At 43.7% G+C, this 24,521-nt stretch overlaps 1 protein-coding gene across 4 annotated transcripts in view; it reads right to left on the reverse strand.

The window, feature by feature from the left end:
• Nucleotides 1–24,521, reverse strand: part of SHROOM3 (shroom family member 3) — a 600,371-nt gene that overhangs the window by 283,211 nt on the left and 292,639 nt on the right. For 2 of the 4 annotated variants that reach the window (XM_029600556.1, XM_029600565.1), the window contains exon 1: nt 434–758. The exons of the other annotated variants lie outside the window; for them this stretch is intronic. The gene's annotated coding sequence lies outside the window, so the exon portion shown is untranslated. Of the gene's footprint in view, nt 1–433; nt 759–24,521 lie in introns of those variants that run through there. 4 annotated transcript variants of the gene reach the window in all.

Here is a 24,521-nt window from a genome sequence, read left to right on the forward strand (position 1 = left end):
ACATTGCACGATCCAGACTGAACTGCGACTGGGAGTGGAGGGACAGATGTTGTTCGCCCGTCCTTTAATAAACAGTGGAAACCTACTTCTGTTTATACGGCAATGATTATGAAGAACGCCCCCTCTCCCCCCCCCCCCCCTCCAATGGATAACTATTAAATATTCTCACATTGGAGTAATAGTGGTGTACAGTTTCCATTGCCTGGCCTTTTCCTAAAGTGCTTTAATGACTAATCGGCTGTAGTATGGCTCTCGTCTAACGCTAGAGTTCCGATGGTCTCCCTGCTCGCCCTGGGATTCTCATTAGCCCGTGTGGCCAACCTTGCACTGCTCGCGGAGACACCCCCCCTCCCTGCGGCTTCCTGCTCGTCTCTGATCCCGGAAAGCAGCAAGCGGAAAGCCGAACGGGCTTAGGGTGGTGGTGGTCCCTTACCTTATGACACGCGGACCTTCGTGTGTGCCCTGGGGCTCGGGCAGACACAAAAATGCCCTCTGAAGCCTGCCCCGCGAGGCGAGCTAGACAGATACGTGGCACGGCAAAGCAAAGCTTGTCCCGGGAAATGAGGTTGGAAGAGGAAGAGAAGCCACGCTGGTCCAGGTGACTGGCTCGGAAGCACCGAAAGCAGCTGCTCACCCACCAACAAACCCCTGAACTTTGCTACACAAACACACAAGGCAGTTCGGATTACTGCTCGCCCCTGCCAGCCCGTGCGCTGCAAACCTGCCCGACGGGAGCAGAAACCATGACGTAAGGGGAAACGCACTGAACACAAATAGGGTTGAGTTTCACTAATGATTTTCTTTTTTTTTTTTTTAATATACAGTTCAAGATTGTATCGCAGGTTCCTTTATTGCTGGACAGTTTAAAAGGAGAACGACGGCGGGACTTTTTTAAAGAATATTCCGCAATCGCTTTAACTGTTGGAAGTGCTGGGATTTTGGAAAGAAACGTGTTTTTAGAAAAGTCCGTCCTTCCTTCCTGGAATTTTGGGAGGCAATGTTCAAGTAGCCCAATTAGTTGTACAGTATGCCGGAGTTTGTTGTTGTATTTTACATTGGGCTTTGTCCCAGGTCTTGGATTTTTGGAACGCGCGCAGCGAATAACTTGGCAACTGACAATCCTGATTTTCCAAAAGGATCAGGGCGAGTAGTTGCCATTTGAAAAATAATATAAAGTATGTGGGTTAAAACTGACTGCATACCTCACCGAATTGAATTGGTGGCTGAAAAGGGTAAAATAACACGTGTGCCTGAGAAAATGCTATTTTCCTCCCCCCCCCCCCCCCTTAAGCACCCCTCAGGGAACGTCTCCTAGCACTCTGGTTACAACGATGCATGCTATGCAAGCCTGCAAATACTTTTAGGCAGAGCAATTTTCAGAGCTATTTATCTGGGTATTTAGCTCTGAAAATTGTTCTTGTGATGCAGGAGGGAAATTCCAGCAGTGACATCACAGCAGTTCTGTATATAGATCTGCATTCCATGAAGGACATCACAAGCCCACTTCCCTCAGTCACAGCCCTGCTGGACCTAATGACAAGCATCATGTTAAAAAGAAATACATAAAAATGGAGGACTGATTATTAAACAGACTGGGTTTCCATAATTACTATAAGTAATTACAGGTCTTAGGGCAACTTTCTTAACAAACAGTTACCTTTAAGAAAAGTTAGCTTGATTATGGGGGAGTCTGTTTATCAATCCATGAAGCACAGTAACATGTTATTAGTGAGTAGCCCCTATCAAAGATAATGGGAGCCATGGAAAGCAATGTGCATTAATGTGTGTTGCAGGTTAACAAATAGATCCCTATATTATTTGTTGCTCTGCTATGTCCTCTTATGTTCTAGATGTAGTACCTTAACTGACTCCCAAGCACATTCATGCTGATACTAAAGGGATTTCTTTCACTTTTCCTAGCTTTGCTGTCTAGTTGTTGGTAAGATTCCCAGTGTCACACTGCTTGTAGCTCAGAAGGAGATACTGACACCATACTTGGCTGTGATACCTTTTAGAGGGCCAACAAAAAGGATGCTGTTATACTGAGCTTCTAAGACCACACTGGTTTGTTCTTCAGATGTGACTGTAGAGTTGAAAGGAGGATGCTGGGAAGATGTAATGGAGCAGGAGTTCCCAGAAAAGTCATCAGGAGGTGTCCACTGAAGATTTCATTACCATCAATTAGGGACAGTTATGCAGAGGCTTAGTCACTGACAGGTCAATGCAGAAAGGTGTGTTCAGGAGACCACACTTTTCTGCCTGCAAGACTTACTGCCAATGCAGCAAGTAGTTTTGCATGCAGAAAATGGGAATACTGCTTAGCACCCTCGCATGGAAATCCCATGCAGATGAGGGCATTAAGTAATACTTCTCGATGTAGAGAGGTGCGTTAGCCAGACTGTATTTTTTTTTAATGCTGGAGAATTAACTTCAGATCAGAGATGGAGTTCAGTTTCCACCACTACTCTGGTACTCCTTAAAACACCCCAAAAAGTTTTTAAAAAGACAAAAAAAAAAAGTCCGGAACACTTCAGTTGGATAAGTACAAACTCATCCAGCTGAGTGGCCGTGGATACGTCAGTACTTATCGAGCTACCTGGCTGCGGTTCACCGCTATGACTCAGCCGGATAAGTACTCTCTTCCATATCGGGCGTGTCTTCTGTCACCCCCTTTCTAAGTTAGAATGTGCATTTGGCCTGTGCTGAACACACATTTTAAGGTCAATGTGCTTTTTTAAATTCATGACTCATTTGCATATTATTTACTTGCTGCATTGAGAGCTACTTTTATTTTTTAAATTTGAGTGTTAAAACTGTGCGCTGAAATTGAGCACACAGTGTTTTAATGCCCAGATTGATGCTTGGCCTGTGAAAGGGTAACCTTGAAACTGCCCATTTTGCTGCAGATTCAACTACCCACACATTTTGGACCAAATTTCAAAGGGAAATTACACGTGTACTTTCCCTTTGAAAATTACCCCAGAAAATCTCCCTGTTAATTTATGTGGGCAGTTTTTTGGGAAAAAAATGCTTTTGAAAATTCTAACCTCGCCCCAGCCCCACCCCTGGGAACGCCCCTTTCTATCGCAGGTAAACTTACTCACACAGAGGTCCTAATCAAGTTACCCACAGTCAGAGTGAGCGATTTTGCAGAAGGCCATTTTCCCAGAAATGACTTTGAAAAGTATCCTCGGAAGTTGTTAGGATTGTAGTGTACACTGTAGAGAATGCCAAAGCAAAACCTCAACCTGACTGATTGAAGATGGTGTTAAGTGTTTCCATAAAGCATCTTGAGTCTAATATCTTGGTTCAGTGCATTATTTTCTTTTACATCTGTTGCACATGAGGATATGGTTCAGGGGCTTTTTGACCACTATGAATATATTTTTATAAGGCTGAATTGGGTGTTTATATGCAGAGATAAATCACACTTTCTGCCTATGGACATGCTTTTTCTGATATATACATTCAACCTCTGTTTTCCGTACTCATGTAAACTTCTGAATTTTGCCTACTAAAAACAGATTTACTAATAATAATTGAAATGATTTATTGGATCTTGTGCTCATAATTATGATCAGAATAACTACCTCTTTGATTTCCTGGACTATCAGTTTAAGGAGGGTTATTTTCTAAACTGTGTGTAAGTCATCACATTGTCACATAAGTTGGTGCATCTAGAGAATATTTTAAAAACTGTGTGGTGGCTGTCATATCTCTGCCCCCCTAAACTTTTATGCATATATATTAAAAACGTGCAGTGTACTTTTTTGTATGAAATGAAAAGTATGCACATGATTTTCTTATGTGACAAAAAGCATGTGCGTATTTTCCGCATTTACTGTTTTTGCTATGTACTATAGGGCTTAAGATAATCTCTGTTTTAAAACAGACCTTCAGATACCTGAATGGCTTTAATAATGCATGAACTTCAAACATTTTCTGTTGGAAAGGAAACAGTAGAACTAAGGGTCATGAAATGAAACTCCAGGGGGGATGACTCAGAAGCAACATCGTGAAATATTTCTTCACTGAAAGGGTGGTGGATGCCTGGAATTCCCTTCCAGAGGAGGTGGTGAACGCAAAAACAGTCAAAGAATTCAAAGGGGCATGGGATAAACACTGTGGATCCTTAAGGATGGAAGATGAAAATGAAGAAAAGGGTGCAAGGTAGTAACCTGCTCTGTGGCGGTTACTACCCTTAACAGTATGCATGGGAATAATTAATCTTAACCAATAAGCCTTGATGCTTTTGATGCAACTACAACATCACTCTCTGCTTTGATGGAAGGGGTGAGAGGGGAAATTGGATTCACGTGACAACCAACATGGGTTCTGACTTTTACGGTAGGGGCTACTGATACACAGACATAAGTGAAAAAGCACAGACTGCTTCTACGACCAAGTCCAAAAGCAAAGCACATCAACTGGCATTGTATGAAATTTCAAGAAGGCTCCTCACCTAGTAAAAATGTTGCTATGTTATGTTATATAAAAGGCTTGGGGGTGACCTGCACCATAAGAAATTTGCTGGGCACACTGGATGGACCGTTTGGTCTTTTTCTGCCATCATTACTATATTACTCTAGAACAGCGGTTCTCAACCTGTGGGTCGCGACCCCGGCGGGGGTCGAACGACCAAAACACAGGGGTCGCCTGTGTTTTGGTCGTTCGACCAAAACACAGGTCGTTCGACCAAAACTGATCTGCGGACCGACCCCAACGGCCCGGTCCGCAGACCAGTACCGGGCCGTTGGGGATTTTTGCCGGTCCGCGGCGCCGCAGCTGCTGCGGGGAGGCGGGGCGAAGCTGGAGACCTGCCTCCTCCAACCCCAAAAGGGAGCGCGTCGCGGTGCTCCTCCTACTTACTTCCTGCCCGCCCTGCCCCGGAAGACAAATGTTGCCGGAGCCGCACGGGCAGGAAGGAGGAGGCGCGTCAGCCGCATGCAGAAGAGGAGCAGTGGGGCCGGGAAGACTAGGGCCACTGCAGAGCCCATCCTGTGGTAACCCGTAAAGAAGAGGCCCAGAGGTGAGAGAGAGGTGTGTGCGAGTATGAGATGAGTTGAGAGATTGTGTGTGAGAGTGAATTGAGAGACTGTGTGTATTTGCAGAGACAGCATGTGAGAGCCTCTGTGTGTGTGAAAGAGACAGCATGTGACAGTGAGAGCCTGTGCTTGAGCAAGGCAGCATGTGGGGGTGTGAGAGAGTCTGTGTGTGAGACTCAGACAGCCTGTGCCAGTGAGAGACTGTGTGTATGAATAATTGCATGACAGAAAGAGCATGTGACAGTGAGATCCTGTGTGTGTATGTGTGTTTGAGAGAGAAATGCATGTGAGAATGAGAACCTGACTGTGTGTTTGAGGGAAGAAGACAGGTGGAGAGAAAAGAAACAGAAAAAAAGGCAATATAAAAGGAAATGGCAAAAAAATAAAGGGAAGCAGATGTAAAAAAAAAAATTTACTTTTTACTGATTGGTACATGTAATCTTTGGGAATGTGCAAGAGTAGCACTTTCTCTATGGCGGATCTCACAATGTACGAGATCAACATGGAGGAAGTGGAAACCCAGGGGGCCTGCACAGAGGAGGCAGCAGAATGGGCTTCAGTGCCAATAGCAGCAATCAGCGCCTCCCCAATAGCCACGTGGCAGTAATTAGATTAATTGTTTGACTCAGCTGGAGGTGACAAAGTATGAAGTGGGATGTGAAATCAGCTTGAACTGGTGGAGAATTAGGATTGCTGTTACACATGAACTGTATTTGGCAAACATTAAATTAAAGGGAGCCAGGATAATCAATTGAAGTCTGCAGCTGAGGACTGATTCATTATGACTCATGTAGAAATTAGTGCATTTTCCAGATTAGTCTGCATAACACAATTCTCAACATTCAGCATTATTTCTGCTGCATAGAGTTTTATCTGAGAGGCTCTGAGGTTGTGAGGGAGCCAGTAAGAGTGAGAGCATGAGTGTGTATGAGAAAATCCAGGGGAGTAAGAGTGTGTGTGAGTGGGGGGGGGGGGGGGGGGGGGGAGAGTGTCTTACACCCTGAGAGTGTGTCAGTGTCTGTGAGAGCGAGAGGTTATGGTGGGTATAAGAGCATGAATGTGTATGTATGTGACAGTGTATGTGTGAGAGAGAATGGACATGTGAGAGTATGTGTGAGAGAGAGAGGATAACCTCCTAATCCTCGACAATATCAGGGTGACTGGAAATCAAGAGCTCCCATGTATGGACAGCAGGGGCTTTTTAAAATCCTTATTAGTTTTAATTATTGTGTGTTATTTGATATATGTGCTGTTTTGAAATATTTTATTGGTGTTTGGGAAATTATAAAAATGTATATGATTTTAATTAACAGAAATTCTATTTATCAGTAATTTTAAAATATTCTTTTATTAGTATGGTTTTACTATTATAACTGATGCTTTATGTTTCTTAATTTTATTGTTTTATGAGGAATGGTGGTTCTGTTTATAAATGTCATAATAAATAAGTATGCACTAAAATCCAACCCCATCCATAACCCCGCCCCCATATGACCAAAGCCCCGCCCTCGCCCCGCCCTCGCAGGGCGAGGGCGGGGTGAGGGGTCACCGCAACATGAGGAACTGTATTACGGGGTCACGGCATTAGAAAGGTTGAGAACCACTGCTCTAGAACAATAACTGACTGTTCTTGCAAAAACATCTGTCTACAGTTTACTAGACCCTTAGCAAGCAGATGAAAGGATAGCATCAAGGGAACGTAACATCTCTGGCTCATTCTAAGTTGGGAAAATAGGTAGGGAAGTGAATTAGCAGGGATAAAACCTCACAAAGAAGTCACGGTAAGGAAAAATGTACAATGTACAATCAACTATAACCTTTGCTGGTACCAAACCATAGTTTAAGTCTAGGACAGTGTTTCCCAACCATCTCCTGGAGGCACAGCTAACCAGTCAGATTTCCAGGATATCGATAATAAATATGCATGAGATAGATTTGCATACAGAGGAGACCCAGGGGAAACACTGGTCCAGGAGGCAGATGAGTGAGGGCATGCAGGAAGAGATGGTCACAGGGAGGTCAAGCTGAAAGAGATTCAGGGCTAATGGAAGCCATTAGAGCCTCGCCATAGCATATCACAGCATAGGTAAATAAACAATAAGAACATAAGATTGGTCATGCTGGGTCAGATCAAAGGTCTATCGATGCCCAGCATCCTGTCTGTGACAGTGGCCAAGCTAAGTCACTTAGAGGTAGCTGACACATTTTAATGGGAAGATGCTTTCCCTACTGCTGCTCATTACCAGAAATAAGAGGTGGTGATCGCCAGGTCTGTCTAGCTGATGATTGCTAATGGATCTGTCTTCCAGAAATTTGTCTAAACCTTTTAAGTGCAGCTATTATTATTAACCCTGACCACATTCTCTGGCAACAAATTCCAGATCTTAACTGTTTATTGACTGATAAAAAAAAAAAAACTTCCTTAAATGGTTTTGAATCTGCTACCACTTAGTTTCATGGAGTGTCCCCTAGTCCCAGTATTATTTGACAGGGTAAATAACTGTTCTGTATTAATCTGATCCATCTCACTCATAATTTTAATCATCTCTAATCATATCTCTCCTCCAAGCTACAGAATCCTGATCTCCTAATCCTTCTTCTAACATAATGTGGCTGTTCCAGCTCCTTTATCATTTTGGTTGCCCTTCTTTGTTCCTTTTCTAGTTCTGCTATGTCTCTCTTGAGAAGGGGTTGACTAGAACTAAACACAGTACTCAAAGTGCAGTCACATCATAGCTTTCTACAAAGGTATTATGATATTCTCCGCTTTATTCTCTGTTCCTTTCTGAATAATTCCTAACATTCTATTTGCCTATTTTTCACCACTGCTACACACTGAGCTAAGGATTTCAATGTATTGTTTACAATGATTCCAAGGTCAATCATCCTGGGTAGTAACTCCTAAATAGGAATCCAGCATTGTGTACCTATTGTTGGGATAAATGTTCCCTATGTACATCACTTTGGGCCTCTAGAGTCCTTTTCCCTGGGAGACGTAAAGATTTTTGTCCCCACTGGGTCTGCTGACAGTGCTAAATAAACACTCTGCAGGCTTTGGTTGAGTGTTCAAAAATAATGTCTTTACTGATGGGTAATTGAGTGAAATAATGGCACAATTAATTCAGCCCTCAGCACCACAACAAATCTCAGATTAGAGTCTGTTTTCCTCAGTCTGTGCATGGGTCTCCTACTACTAGAACTGAGAGGTACTCACTTTCCAGGACCTTGATTTAATGAGGCTCTCAGGCGGGCAGGTATCCTTGTTTGGACAGGACAGCCCCTCCAACACTGGTAAACTGGGAAAAACACAGTCTCTGCACAAACAGGCCGATGCAAAAAACAGCGCGGAAAGCGGGCTTTAAGCAAATTAGGGGGTTGCGGCTGCCGGTTACGAAAACCGACGCCAGTAAACTCGGCGTCGGTTTTCATAACCGGCCATCTGCCAGTAATGAAGGCGTCCGTTTTCATTACTGGCAGACGGCTGGCTATGAAAACCGATGCAGAGTTTACCGGTGTCGGTCTTCATAACTCGGCAGTCTGCCAAGGTATTTTTTTTCTTAAGAAAAAAAAAGAGGAAGTATAGAAAAGCTGTTTTTTTCTGTTTTTCTGTACTTCGTTTACATGCGCTCAGCTATTAACGCCTGCTCCAGGCAGGCGTTAATATCTGAGAGCTAAATGTGCGTCTGAGACGCACACTTTTTTTTTTGAACGCGGAGTGAATGAGTAATTGCCTCATTCACATGCATTTGCATGTGATGAGCGCTATCGCATTCACTCCGTGTTGGGCGCACGTTAAATAGACACTAATCCCCCTATTGCATTAGGGGGTGGATTAGCACCTATTTAACCCGCGTCCAAGTGCGGGTTATACAGTGCACTCGGCTGAGCGCACTGTATTGCATCGGCCCCAAAGAGTCTAAAATCCTCTCTCCCCGGGGGCTGAAGTCTCCCATTGGGGTCCTCACAGGGTCAATGCTAGTGTTTTTGCTCCCCCCCCCCCCCCCCCCCCCCACGATTCATTCAGTGTCTGTCCCGGGCCCATCAAATAAAGCCCAGCTCCGTCCTGCAATCTATATTTTTAAAAACTTACACCCCCTTCCCCCCTAACCCCAGAACCCATGGATAGGGAAGGGTATTAGGTACCCTAGGCAAATCTTAAAGCCTTACACACCCACCCACCCCCACACAAACACACACATTTCCACACCCTTTACAGACACACACAATTAAATTATGCATTTATAACAAATTTTACATGAAAAAGAACATTCAAGAGTACAGTCTTCTAAGGCAAAAATATCACTTACAACATGCACATTATATTTACGTGCACTCCTGTGCTGCCAGTCAGAAAACTCTGCAAAAAAGGCACTTGAACTCCTGTGGAATTAGACTTTATAGAATGTGTACTGGATGTGAGCTTAGCCCTCAGAAAGCCATGAACAAACAGAATTACCATTACAATATAGTAAACCTCTCATACCAAATCAACCGTAACAATCTTATCTATGAAATGGCAACACTGCACACATTACACCCGGTCCTAGAACACCAATAAAACTCTTATTAGGAAACCAGGCTGCTATAGATCTCTTCACAGAGATTACATGCCAGCAAAATACCTCACCTGGGTCACATATGCAGAACACAGACACATCCTCACCAAATACAGAATAAAGAGATCAGAAAGTATAAACAGAAATGTGCTGAGAAGAATTGAACTGGAACCCACAACAAGCCAGCCTCTACATGCAGAGCAACAATGGAAAAAAGAAACATTAACATTCTTCATAAAACATTAAATACAATCAAGACATATACAACATTAATCATAATAGTAAACTCATATTCATAAAAAGAATATATCAAACCAGTTAATGAATAGAAGATTGAAAATTTCCCAAACACCAAAAATATTTAAAAAATCTGATGAAATGAAAATCCAATTAAAAAATGTTCCAATCCCCCCTCCCCCCCCAAAAGAAAATATTTCAAGAAAGCAGAATCATCAAATTACACCCAATAATTAAAACTAATAATGATATAAAAATCTGCTGTCCATCCCTGGGATCTGATTTCCAGTCACCCTGAGATTGTCGTGGATTGGGGGAGGTAGGGCCGCACACATTTTATCTTCTCTCTCACACACATGCACAATAACACCTTCATTCTCTCACACACTCCCTCTCTGTTGCATCTCCCGCACCCTCACAGATACATTGTGTGTGTGTGTGTCCGTACCTGTGAGAGCCTATATGTGACACATAGGCTCTCACAGGCACACAAACACACAAGCTCTCTCATAGACACACAGAAGCTCTCACACAGATACACACACATGCACAAACAAACAGGCTCTCAGACACATACAGGCTCTCACTCCTTCACACATACATACAAGCTCACATATACACACATGGTCTCCTGTTATCATTGTGCATGGTGGGATGAGCTCCACCATGGTCCTGCGGGCCTCCAGTGTTGCCTTTGGGCGTGGCAGGATGAGCAAATGCTCGGTAATCACACTCTGTCGCGCCAGGCCTGGGTCCTCAAAATTCTCAGTTTGGCATTATTCATGGTTTCTCAACTGTCCCTTCATCTTCCTTTTTTGTTTAATCAAATCTCCGATGGTAGGGCTCCACACTGGAACATGCAGCTCTGGATGCCCCTTGAATGGGCAGGAAGAGGGGTGGCAAACATCCTCCCAGATCTTGAACCAAACTCGGTTTCCCAACAACTGAAGCAAAACACCAGAAGGTCCTGACTTCAGGTTAACCACCTGACCTCTGGCCTCAGTGAGGTGGCAGAGGGGCAGACCTTCCCTAGCCTGGATCTCCCAGAGAAAGGGACCTCCGTACCCTCCCTCCAAGCGGCACCCAGGGGTTTCACCAGGCTTCTTACAAATAAAAATTGCTGCTAAAAGCCCCAAAACAACAGTCTCTACTCACCAGGGAGTGGATGGACAGAGCAGATCCCCAACCTCTCTCACAAACTCTAGGCAAGGTTTGCCTGAGTCCTAAGAGAAGGCCCCCAAAAGTCCAACTCAGGAAAAGCTCCACACACCTCCAATAACTGCAAAACTCAACTACACTGCCCCCAACTACACTGCCCCCAGGAGAGAGCTGGGACTGCACCGGATGGCACTTCCCCTCACATTCCAGTCTCCACGGTCCCTAGCCAAAAGAGTTAACCCAGGGCATTAATGGTGATGAGCCCAAAGGGCTATTACACATTTGTTGATATTATCATTACATCTGCCATTTAGATTACTATATTTCCCCAATCTTGCAAGGTCCTTCTGCAACTGCTCACAATCCACTCGTGTTTTACTATTTTGAATAATATAGTTTCATTTACAATTTTGATCACCTCACTCAATGCTCCGTGGGGCAGTCGACTATTTACTTCTCCATTGGGAAACCTAATCTACTTATTCCTACAAATGTACTAAGTTTGATTGTCATGCAAAACATTCATTTGGGAAGTTATCTCTTTGCTACATTCTGAGGACTAAAGTTCTTGGTTTTGTTCCTGCAAACTGACCAGCCAGACTCCATAATGGGGAAATGATTTTGCAACGCTGCCTGTTTTGACTAAATTGCTTCTGCAGTTTTTTTTCCCCTTATCTTTTCCTTATTGCATCTATAATCTTGCTGTTCTCTGAGATAAGTGATTTACCTTTTAAGAGTTTATGCCACAGTGTTTTGTTCTGAGTTATCAAGTGGATTATTAAGTAAAAAAAAAAGTGCATCCGAAAGATTCCATTTGTATTCTGTTGTTGTGGTGAGTTGCTCCTGCCTCGGCCTCAGATTGAGGTGTTTGGAGCTGAGGTCCAAAGCAGAACCACCAGAGGGGGTTCATTGGAGCATGGGGAGGGAAGTAGGTGATTTGCGATGACTTATTTTTTTCAATTTGATCTAGTACTTCTTTCTGATTCACACTGATTTGTCTTGTTTCCTCTGAATCATCACCTACTAGGGATGTGCAGACAAAAAGTTTATGTTCATAAGTCCATAAGTCGAAAGGGGGGGTCAATTTCGGTCAATATGGACATATGTAGAATTCTATAAGTTGAGTCTATGTCCATACGTGCACCGATTCCCTAAATAAAAATTTAAACCCCTCACCCTCCTTAATCCCCCCCCAAGACTTACCAAAACTCCCTGGTGGTTGAGCGGGGAGTCAGGACGCCATTTCTGTATTCCTTTGCGAGGAGCACGTGACATAGCTATGTTGAATAAGTTGGAAATCCGATCGTTTTCGCCTCATCACTTTTTTAAGTTAAAAAAAAAATTACGTTGTGTTTTACATATGCGTTCAAAACGAATGCACACCCCTATCACCTACATACAATGGCCCTGACATAGGTATCTCCCCAAACTCCATTTGTACCTAGTGAGATCAGGTGATCCGATGAAGAGCCACTCTGATTTAAAGTAAGTCCTCCCCCCCACCCCCGATGCAGGGTTTTCCCGAAACGGTCAGCTGATGTCGGGGGTTTGGTCTTATGAACAGCTGCTCTTTTTATTTTTTTAAATGTATTTTATTTTCCACTTTTCAACACTTCAAAGAGGATTGCATTCAGATACTGTAGGTATTTCTTGTCATAATGTCTGGAATGATTAGGAAACTTGTGTGATCTCTTTGAAACACTAATAGGGTTGGGTTAACTTACCTTTCAACCACTTATTTGCATCGAAAAACCTTTGAAAAACTCTAGGGTTTCGCCATCCTTTGTGGTTTGTGTGGGTGGATGGTTGAGAGGTCCGGGCTAAGGTTAAGCCCTTTCCCAGCTTGCTGACACCCGTACTGTATTAAGATTTGTCCATTTTGATTGATTTGGCTGTTTCTCTGGTTTTGGATTGACTTTTGTGGAGGTTTCTCCCCAACATCCTCTTCAGTGACAACCGAAGCAAAGACATTTTTTAGTTGTTCTGCTACGGCCTTATCCTCCCTGCACATCCCTTTTATGCTTTGGCCATTTAATGGCTCAGTTGACTCAGATTTCGGTACAATTTTCTTGGTTATGATGTACTTGAAAAAGTTTTTATTAGTTTTTTCTTTTTGACAAGCCTTCTCCTCATATTCTCTCTCAGCTTATCTTATTAATGTTTTATATCTAATTTGCCAGTGCTTTGGCTCATCTATTTTCCAAATTACATCTTGCTTTTCATTTTTAAAGGATGCTCTTTTGGCTTAGTTGGCACCATTTAATGTATTTATTTACATATAATTCTACACCGCTACTTCCACAACAAGAGTTCAGTCCGGTTCACATTCATAAATAATACATACAAAACACAATAACAGGATTAACATTAATATCATCTGTACTTTAAATCACATGTATGCTTTCACAAATAACCGGGTCTTTAACCTTTTTCTGAAAAGTTTAATAGCTCTCTGCTCCCTAAGTCTCAGTGGAAGTGTGCATCATAATTTAGAGCCTATGTAGGATAATGCCCTCTCCCCTGTTTTCTGCAACCCAAAATTATCAATGGCTGGTAATGCCAACAACTTGACCTTTGAAGAGCGTGACGCACATGACGGAACATACCAAGAAAATATCTTGGCCACCGTACAGTAAGAATTTGAATAAAGAAGTTTGTGTATCACCACAAGTATTCTAAATTGAGACCTCCATTTGACTGGAAGCCAAATGTTTGATTTTCTTTCAATCTGTTTTAACTTGTGAAATATATTTTGGGGTAAAGCTTCAAAGCGTTACGTGGGCATGGTGCAGATAAAATGTACATGCAGGCATAAAGCAAAGTTTCAGATTGATGGAAGTATGTCCATACCAGTGCTATTACGCAGAAAGAGGGCATGTTGAGGCATATCTGGGGTAGAGTTTGGAAGTATGTACATATTTCAATATTTTATAAATGGATTACACATACATGTCTTCTGATATGCATAGATGCTTTTAAATCTGCAATTTTTGGCACCGAATTCAAATCTTGCTTGTGTTTTGGGACCTGATGCTTGACATGTTGGTCAAGGCCATACACTGGAGACTGGTGGGAGTTCTGGGAGCGTGTTTGGAGTGCTTGTGTGGTGAACAATTAATTTGTCTGCTGGTTCTGCAAAGTATCCATCATTTGTTGTGTATTTGTCAGTGTATCTACTTTTTCTGTTTGTCACTTAGTGAGTCTTAGACTGTGCTTTGTTTCTATGTTTGGGTTCCTTTGAGCGTGTATGGCCTTGTTGGAGAGCTTGTTTCATTCAGAGTGTGCTGATGGAGCCTGAGGCTATAGTGGTCGGGCTTGTGGTTATGCTCTTGCCACATACTCCAGCCTCCTACCCCAGCTGGAAACCCTAACACCATCCTCCTGCCCCACCTGAGACTCCCCTTAAACTCTCAATCCCATCTAGGAGATGGTAGACTCTCACTGTGCTCCTAGCTGTATCCAATGTTGCTCTGACAGCAATGTTAGTAACTTAACCACCAATGTTGCTGTCAGGAGAGACTCTCACAGCAATGTTGGTAGTGCATGGTACCTGGATGTGACAGGGAGCAGTAAGTGTCTAGCTCCTCTTGGCTGAGCCCAGGGAAGGTTCTACAATGAGGCAGGGTGAGGCGGCCGCTTCAGGCGGCAAGATTTAGAGGCAGCAAAATTGCCCCCTAAAACCTTCCTGCCACAGTGCTTCACCCTTCATGCAGGCAAACTCTGGCAGCAGGACTGGCTGCGTGGAGCAGCGACATGCTGGCGGGGTTTTCCACAAACCTGCCAGCAAAAGAAAGGTCCCAACATCCCGTGGCGGTGAGGCTTTGTGACGTGCTGGCAGGGTTTCTTCCTGCCAGCAAAAGAGGTCCCGCAGCAGTGCCGGCACAGAGTGCAGCATGGCGGAGAAAGAGTGGTAAGATAGATCCTAGCGTCCTGCGGCAGTGCAGCTTTGTGACTTACTGGCAGGGTTTCTCCCTGCCAGCAAAAGAGGTCCTGCGGCAGTGCTGGTGCAGAGTGCAGCATGGTGTAGAGAGAGTGATAAAGTGCGGTGCCTACAGCCCAGAGTCCCAGAGATCCAGGTGTGTGTGTATGTGTGTGTGTATGTGTTTATGAGAGGGTGGTGTGTATGGGTGTGTGTGTGTGTGTGTGTGTGTGAGGGTGGTGGGGGGTGGGTGTGTATGAGAAGGTGGTGGGTGTGTATGAGAGGGTGGTGAGTGGTGTGTGTGTATGTGTGTATGAGAGGGTGGTGTGTGTGAGTATGAGAGGCTGGTGTGTGTGAGTATGAGAGGCTGGTGAGTGTGTGTGTGTATGTGTGTGTATGAGGGTGGTGGGTGGGTGTGTCTGTGTGTGTGTGTATGAGAGGGTGGTGGGTGGGTGTGTGTGGGTGTGTATGATGGGGGGTTGTGTCTGTATGAGAGGGTGGTGGTGGGTCGAGTGTGTATGAGAGGGTGGCGTGTGTGTGTGTATGAGAAGTGGTGGGGTGTGTGTGTGTATGAGAGGATGGTGGGGGGTCATGTGTGTGTATGAGCAGGTGATGTGTGTGTGTGTATGTATGAGAGTTTGGTGGGGTATGTGTGTGTGTATGAATGGGTGGTGGGATGGTGTGTGTGTATGTATGAGAGGGTGGTAGGGTGGTGTGTGTGTATGTATGAGAAGGTGGTGGTGTGTGTGGGTGTGTATATATGAGAGGGTGGTATGTGTGTATGTGTATGAGAGGGTGGTAGGTGTGTGTGTCTATGAGAAAGTGTAGGGGGGGTCGTGTGTGTGTATGAGAGGGTGGTAAGTGTGTATGAATGAGAGGGTGGTGGTGTGTGTGTGTGTGTGTTTATGAGAGGGTGGAATGTGTGTGTGTATGAGAATGTGGTGGTGTGTGTGTGTGTGTATGTATGTGTGATGAGAGGGTTGTGTGTGTATGTGTGAATGAGTGAGTGGTGAGGGTGGTGTGTGTGTGTGTATGAGAGGGTTTTTGTGTGAGAGTACCTGCATATATGTGTGTGAGAAAGGTTAAAGTTTGTGCACCCTCCTCCAATCTACAACAATCTCAGCAAGACTGGAAATCTAAAATTTCCAGGTATGAAGAGCGTGAGAATCCTTGTTAGTTTTAATTATTGGATGTGATGAACCTGCTGTTTCGAAATATTTTATAAGTATTTGGTAATATTTTAAACATTTTTATACGTGTTTTTAATTAGCTGAATTTTTTTAGCAGATTTGACATTCTTTTTATTGGCATGTTTAATGTTTTATATTTTTTGATTGTGTTTGCATTGCTTAAAGAGTTTGGCTTTTTGTGATTTCCAGTTCAGTTTTTGTCTGCACATTTCAATTTATATTTTATGATCTCTTTATTCTTTATTTGGTGAGTGACTGTCTGTGTTCTGCTTGTGAGACTGAGGGTTTAGTTATTCTGCTAGCATGTAGTTTCTGTGTAGGGATTTACAACAACCTGGCTTTAATCTGTTTTCCTAATAGGAGGTGTATTGGTGTTTAGGGCCTGATGTAATATTTGCAGTATGGCTTTTTCATAGGTTGAGTGCTGGCAGTTAAGATATGGAAGGCTTAGTATATTGGAATTGTAGTTCAGTTTATTCCTGGCTTTCTGTGGGCCAAGTCCACACCCAGTGCACTTTACCATAGGCCTAATACATGTGGGATCCAGTAAACCATCTTGATTACTATGAGAAAGGTAGTTTATTATGTCTATTAAACTATTGTTATTGAAAATGGGGTTTTTTGCAGTATATATCATATATATGTTGTTGTAAGTGATATTTATACTTCAGAAGATTGTACTTTGAATGTCTATTTTCCATAGGCAATCTGCCTTTTTAGGTTGGGGAAGTTACATTTTAAAATGGAAAAGAATGCATAAGGTTTAATTATGTGGGAAGGGGAGGGAAGGGGGAAAGCAAGGCGTCACACACACAGACTCCCATCATTCATCAACCTCTCACACCCCCAGAGAGCAGATCCTGGAGAAGGGTGGGAGGCAGGCAATAGGGAATGGGGGAGTTCTATTTCTAGACCCAGGAAGTGGGACAGCCAAAGTCTTCTCTGCCCCATTAAACATTTCTCCGGCGCCCCCTAGTGCGGATGCCAAAGACCGAGAACAAAAAAATAACAGGCCCAAAAACTGAGTGGTTAGAGCAATGGGCTGCAAACAAAGGAAGCCAGGGTTCAAATCCTATTGAACATAAGAACATAAGAAATTGCTATGCTGGGTCAGACCAAGGGTCCATCAACAGAGGTCAAATCAGGCCATAAGAACCTGGCAATTACCCAAACACTAAGAAGATCCCATGCTACTGATGCAATTAATAGCAGTGGCTATTCCCTAAGTAAACTTGATTAATAGCCATTAATGGTTTTCTCCTCCAAGAACTTATCCAAACCTTTTTTGAACCCAGCTACACTAACTGCACTAACCACATCCTCTGGCAACAAATTCCAGAGCTTTATTGTGCGATGAGTGAAAAAGAATTTCTCCGATTAGTCTTAAATGTGCTACTTGCTAACTTCATGGAATGCCCTCTAGTCCTTCTATTATTCAAAAGTGAAAATAACCGAGTCACATCTACTCGTTCAAGACCTCTCATGATCTTAACGACCTCTATCATATCCCCCCTCAGCCGTCTCTTCTCCAAGCTGAACAGCCCTAACCTCTTCAGCCTTTCCTCATAGGGGAGCTGTTCCATCCCCTTTATCATTTTGATTGCCTTTCTCTGTACCTTCTCCATCGCAACTATATCTTTTTTGAGATGCGGCGACCAGAATTGTACACAGTATTCAAGGTGCGTCTCACCATGGAGCGATATAGAGGCATTATGACATTTTCCGTTTTATTAACCATTCCCTTCCTAATAATTCCTAACATTCTGTTTGCTTTTTTGACTGCTGCAGCACACTGAGCTGACGATTTTAAAGTATTATCCACTATGATGCCTAGATCTTTTTCCTGGGTGGAACCTAACATCGTGTAACTACTGCAAGGGTTATTTTCCCTATATGCAACACCTTGCAGGTGTCCACATTAAATTTCATCTGCTATTTGGATGCCCAATCTTCCAGTCTTGCAAGGACTTCCTGTAATGTATCACAATCCGCTTGTGATTTAACTACTCTGAATAATCCGCAAATTTGATAACCTCACTCGTCGTATTCCTTTCCAGATCATTTATATATATATTGAAAAGCACCGGTCCCAATACAGATCCCTGAGGTACTCCATTGTTTACCCTTTTCCACTGAGAAAATTGACCATTTAATCCTACTTTCTGTTTCCTGTCTTTTAACCAGTTTGTAATCCACGAAAGGACATCGCCTCCTATCCCATGACTTTTTAGTTTTCTTAGAAGCCTCTCATGAGGGACTTTGTCAAACGCCTTCTGAAAATCCAAATACACTACATCTACCGGTTCACCATTCCTTGTGACTGTGGGCAAGTCACTTCACCCTCCATTGCCTTCCCCCTGCCCTGGTCCTCAGTGATTTCACCTGCACCCAGCCATAGAGGGAGGGGGATGCCATTTCATCCTTCACCTCAGGCAGCAGATTGCCTTGAGCTGCCTCTGGTTTGGCCATGGGGCTTTAGGGGGCTCTGGGTGGGATGGGAGGGTGGCAGTAGGGGGATCCAGCTGGAGCTCAGAGCCAAATGAGCAATCTTTTACCTCATGGGAGGTGCTTAGGTCCCAATAGGGTGGATAGGATGGGGATCACTCTTGTTTGACCTTTTTTTTTTTTTTGTGAATATAGCTGGTTAGGTCTAAAGTTATCCGGGTAAACATATCCTGATAACTTTTGTCCTACCCAGATAGACATATGTAGGTAGTATTGTATATCAGCCCTCCCTAGCTAAGTTTAAGATCCACCCCCAGAATGCCTCTTTTTTATCTGGCTAAGTTTTAGCTGGGTAATAATTTTAGCTGCCATAAAACATATCAAATTAGCAGAAGAATGTTTTAAAACCCCAGGGACCTAACTGGACATCTTAAATATGAAGCTCAATATATTTTGTAGGGATGTGCAGAGGAAGCATATTTGGTTTGGTTTATTCATTCATTTTGTAGGGAAATGCATTCATTTCATTAGTTTCTAATAAAAAAAAAATTAATCTGCTCAGTATGGGGTAGATTTTTAAACCTAAGCGCACTCATCCTTGTGCACGCGCTTCTCGGAGTACACATATGGATGCGCTGATTTTATAACATGCGTGCACTGGTGCGCGCATGTTATAAAATCCGGGGGCCACGCGCATGTGCGTGCGGCGTGTGCAAGAGGGGGTATTATGCAATTTTCACGCAGCGACGTATCCCGGCCTTCCCAAGTTCTCTCCCAGTCCACCCCAAATAAGGAGTGGACTAGGAGGGAACTTCCCTATCCCATACCTAACCTCCCTTCCCCTTCCCCTCTCCTCTTCTCTCCTCCCCTTCCCCTTCCCCTATCCCTATCCTATCTAACCCCTGATTTTTTCTTTTTACCTTTTGCTCCTCAACAGGAGCAGTAGCAACTTGTGCGTGCCGGCACCCTGCCAGTGCGTGCTTCTCCAGCACAGCAGCAAATGGCCGCTGTACTGGCTGCCTCCAGCCCCGCCCTTCCCTGCCCCTTCATCTGGTCTTGGCACGTCGGTGTGTAACAGGGCTTACGCGTGTGACTGGGCCCTTTTGAAAATGCACACGGTATGTGCAAGACCCGGCTACTCGCATAATCCCCATTTTTTAGGCCCGCAGGGGAATTAAAATTCGCCCATATATTTGTTCATTCTTTTGCTATTATAGACCATAAGGGAAGCAATGCAGACTAGTTTGAGTTCCCAAATTGGGATTTTCTAATAATTTCTAATGAAATTCGTGAGGAGACATAATCAGAAGGGTGAAGGCATGATAATGCATCAAGGTTATCTCAAGAAGGCACCAAAAGTGGCATGAGGAGCCTAAGGCACCATAAAGGGAAGCAGCAAGAACAGGAAGAACATCCTAAGGCTTCAAAAGAGGGTGCCAATAACAGTGGCATGAAACCTTGAAAGCAAAACAAGAGGCAACTTGGCAGCACAAGTGGCATCAACATCCTAAGGCACAATAAAGTGGAAATGAAGGAGAAAAGGTGGCAAGAAAAACGCCAAGGAACTGATAAAGGGACAAAGCAGTACAAAGAGTGGCATCAACACATTAAAGCACCATGAGAAGTGCAAAGCATCCCCCCAGAGAGGCAAGAACACCCCAAGGTGTAGCATCTGTAGTATGACAGCAAGGCAGAATGACAACAAGAGCCTCAAGGTACAAAATGCTTGGTATGGCAGACATGCTCAATGAAAGAAAGACTCCTAAGGTGAAGGATAAAGGGTATAGAGGCAAGGCAGAGTGGCTTTGGAGATATGTCTTCCTGTGGAAGCACCTGCCAGTTGTCAGATTTAGTACAAGAAAATGATTTGTTGACAGAATTATTTTTGTGACAGAAGCTTTTATTTCTTTGCATATTTCAACTTGATCCTGCTGCTGGGTGGAATTTTGGGTTTCTTGTGAAATTTTCTTTCCAACTGAAACTTTAGTCACAGTCAGATCATGACAATAGTCTTTCCTCAGTGTAGCTTTCCTGTTAATTTGTAAGGTTTGTTTTATTAAGAAAGCTTTTCCCTTTCTTGATTTTCTAGTGTTGCATTAGCTCTCTCTTCCTTCTGAAACTTTTACCACATTCAGAACATATAATTGTCTCTCTTGTGTATGTGTTCTGTTCTGTCAACATTTCTTCCTTCTTACTGAGAGTTTTTGTGGACAAAACACCCCAGTATAACCAATAAATAAACAGGGTAGGAGAACCAGGTAGGGACTGTAAAGAGAGAGAACAAAATGAAGAACCATAAAACAAGTGGAGTGGGAGGAGAAACTTTTTTTTTCACATTTGTTTTTTCTGGGGACAAAACAAACACCCCGATATACCCAACAAATTAGCAACAACATACAAGGAGCACCAAAACTCCCATGCTGGAACATAATAAGCATGGCAGGTATGCAGAGCGGTAGCAGTAAGACCCCTAGGGTGGTACAAAGGGCAAGGCAGGTAGGCATAACAATAGCAGCAAGGCCTCTAAAGTGGTGTAAGGGTCATGGCAGATAAGTAGAGCAGTAGCAGTAAGACCCCTAAAGAGGTATATCTGGAGCATGGCAGATAGACAGATAGTAGTAAGACCACTAAGGTGTGTGAGGGACATGGCAGGTAGGCAGAGCAGTAGCATCAAAACCCCAGAGGTGTTTATCTGGGACATGGAAAATAGACAGAATGGCAGCAAGGCCTTCAAGATGCTTTTAGTCATCTTTCCACTCATATTGAAATTCTAGAAACCCAGATTGATTTTCAAAAACACCAACTTTTCCATCAACTCTGATGCCAGCCTTGAGCATTGAGGGCTCACAATGTCCTATGTTATCGAGAAGACACTTTTACGGCATGCTGGTTGATGGACAGGACTGCAGATGTCTGTGCTCAATATGCCAGCACATCTATGTCCATGTCCTCGACAAGCTCTGTGAGATAGAATGTCACAGACATTTCTGCTGGGGTCTGCTTTGCTGGAGTGGGCCAAGGGTCTCTCTTACCATCTGCTTTAGCTATAGCCTGTGCCCAAGAGAGGGTTCTTTGCAGGCAATGTGTCTTTGATATATTGACGTGGAGAAGGAAGTGCTAGTGGACACAGTACCTCCTGCTTGCATTACTCTCTGAGGTGGTCAGTGCTTCCTGTGCCACATTCCACTGTGCCTCTGCTCTGGAGCTCCTCTTGACACATGCTAGCTTCCAGAATCTCCTTCATGAATGGACTGGAGGGTGATTCTTCCTTTTCCCCTTGGATCACAAAGTGTAGCAAGCATGTATGTATTATTTTCTGTGAGAGGTTTCAGTCTTTCTTGCACCTACTGCTATAAGGAATCTACAAATTGTAATATCTCTGCTTCCATTCCCTCTTGCTCATGGAAGCCCTCTAACTTTCCATCCAGAATATTTACTATAGGGTTGACCTGACCAGGGTGGCACTTCTGGAACTCAGGTCCTCTGTGGCATCCTTAAAGAGCTTCAGGATTTGTACCAGCTGCTTCGACATTACCCAATCATTATGCCCTAGCGAGAAACCCACACCTATCTCTATTTCAAGAGACAGATTATGAAGGGGATGTTTGCTGCACCACTAACCTCTGAAGCATAATATAGATAGAATTCTAGCAGGTGCCAATCTCTTGAATCAGATGTTTGTAAGGCATTCTGAATTGTTCCTATGTGTCACAGAGAAACTGTCCCACCTTCATACTTCTATGGAAATGTCTTGCTATTTTCCTGCACCTCTCTATCAATTCCTGCAGGTCCTTAGACTCCAGCCCCAAGCACCCTTCACTGCCAGATGCAGCAACCGTGCAAGGCAATAGATTCCCTGAAAGCTCTCACCTTCTATTCCCTTTCCCATATTTGGAACATTATTTGTCACAAAGAAACCTGTGTTTAGACTCCTGGTCTCTGGTCTAGCTGCAAACCTTCCAGTAGCTCTTTTATGGCTGATAGAATATTGCATGAGTTATGGGGGCTATACTTCAAAAGGGTATGCAGCAAAGCTAAAATGCATCCTGATGCTCTGTCCCCACTAGAACAACTGCCTGCCCCTGCCTCAGCCAGATCCCACCAGTGGGCCATCAGGGAGAGATAAACATGTGTAGCATTTGTTGCAGTCCAGATATTGCTGGTGAAATGCTCACTACTCCTTTCTGCCTTAGCCAGCTGCACCTGCATGCCACTACAGCACTGGTTGTACTAGTTGGAGATGAACTTCCTACTAAATGTTGTCCTTAAGGACACTTTGTATTTGAGGTTAATGGGCAGCAGATGCTTAAAACCCACATTCTCTACTACTTGCAGGGACTGGTCATCACAGGCAAACATTTCCTTGATGCTCCTCGTTTCTACTTTTGATGCTGCCTGCCTTTTGCCCCAAGACAATACTATGGAACACCACCCCATTTCCTTCCTGGTGGGTTGCCACTTTGGACGCATGGTAAGGGGGTGCTGGCCTGCCACCTGACTGCTGAATGGGGCTATGGGATCATCTTGGAGAATAGACTTCTTCTTTTCAACCCCTTTCCTCTGGCTTTTATTTGGAGTGGTGGCAGCAAGGGTTCCTAAGCTAGTACTGCCACCCTCCCCTGCTGCCAATGGTAGCAGGTGCTGCTTCTGTAGTGCTGCTGCATGTCAGTGTTTGTGAGATGTACCATTTCCCTCTCTCGACTGATATCCATCATGTAATGAATACACAGAGCAAAATGTGGGTCCTACCTCACATTGAAGTCCCTCCAGATCACAGATTTCTTCCGCAATGCCTTCTCTGTATCCTTGGGTGCTGATGCTGGCACTGGGGTTGAGCTAGAGGGTGTACCCTGAGGAGTAATGCCATGGGCATCACTCATTCTTTCTACCAGTATTACCTGCTCTTCCTCACCACTCTCAGTATCATTTGTCTCCCCCTCACTGAAGTGGATGCTAAGATGCTACTGTGTTCTTTTACCAAATTTTCTTCAGCCAAAAGCTTTGCAATTTCTGATTCAGGGAATTCCATACAAGATTCTTCCTCAGAATGAGTTGGTGCAAATACTGCCTTCACTGCATCAGGAGCAGGAATTAAAGAAGACCACACTGCCGGTTTGGGGCATTATGCTTCTACAAGCCCTGCTGCCCTGCTACTATCTGCCTTGAATGACTCTCCCACCTTTTCTCTGTGTTCCAAAACCACAGGGAAAGGAACAGAACATAAGAATATAAGAAGCTGATATATTGCGTTCATCAAGCCCAGAATCCTGTTTCTAACAGTAACCAATCCAGGATATGAGTACCTGGCAAGTACCCAAACATTAAATAGATCCAATGCCAGTACTAAAGAGTGGCTATTTCCTAAGTGAACTTGACAAATGGCAGTTTATGGCATTCTCTAGGACCTTGCCCAAAACATTTTTTGAATCCTGATAAGCTAACTGCCTTAACCACATTCTCTGGCAATAAATTCCAGAGCTTAATTAGGTGTTGAGTGAAAATAATTTTCTTCAATTTATTTTAAATGTGCTACTTGCTAACTTCATGATGTGCCCCTAGTCTTTATATTAATTGAAAGAGTAAACAACTGATTTACATTAACCTATTCTAGTCCTCTCATGAATTTATAGTCTTCCATCATATTCCCCATCTCTTCTCCAAGCTGAACAGCCCTAACCTCTTTAGCCTTTTCTCAAAGCGGAGCCATTCCATCCGCTTTATCATTTTGGTTTTCCTTCTCTGTCCATCAATATCTTTTTTGAGATGCAGAGACCAGAATTGAGCACAGTACTAAAGGTATGGTCTCACCATGAAGTGATACAGAGGGTTATGACAGTCTCCTTTTTATTCACCTTTCCCTTCCTAATAATTCCTAAAATTGTTTGCTTTTTCAACTGTTGCAGTACACTGAGCCAAAGATTTCAATGTATTGTCCACTATGACACTTAGATCTTTTTCCTGGGTGGTAATT

The sequence above is a fragment of the Rhinatrema bivittatum genome, chromosome 1, assembly GCF_901001135.1.
Source record: "Rhinatrema bivittatum chromosome 1, aRhiBiv1.1, whole genome shotgun sequence".
Lineage (NCBI taxonomy): Eukaryota > Metazoa > Chordata > Amphibia > Gymnophiona > Rhinatrematidae > Rhinatrema > Rhinatrema bivittatum.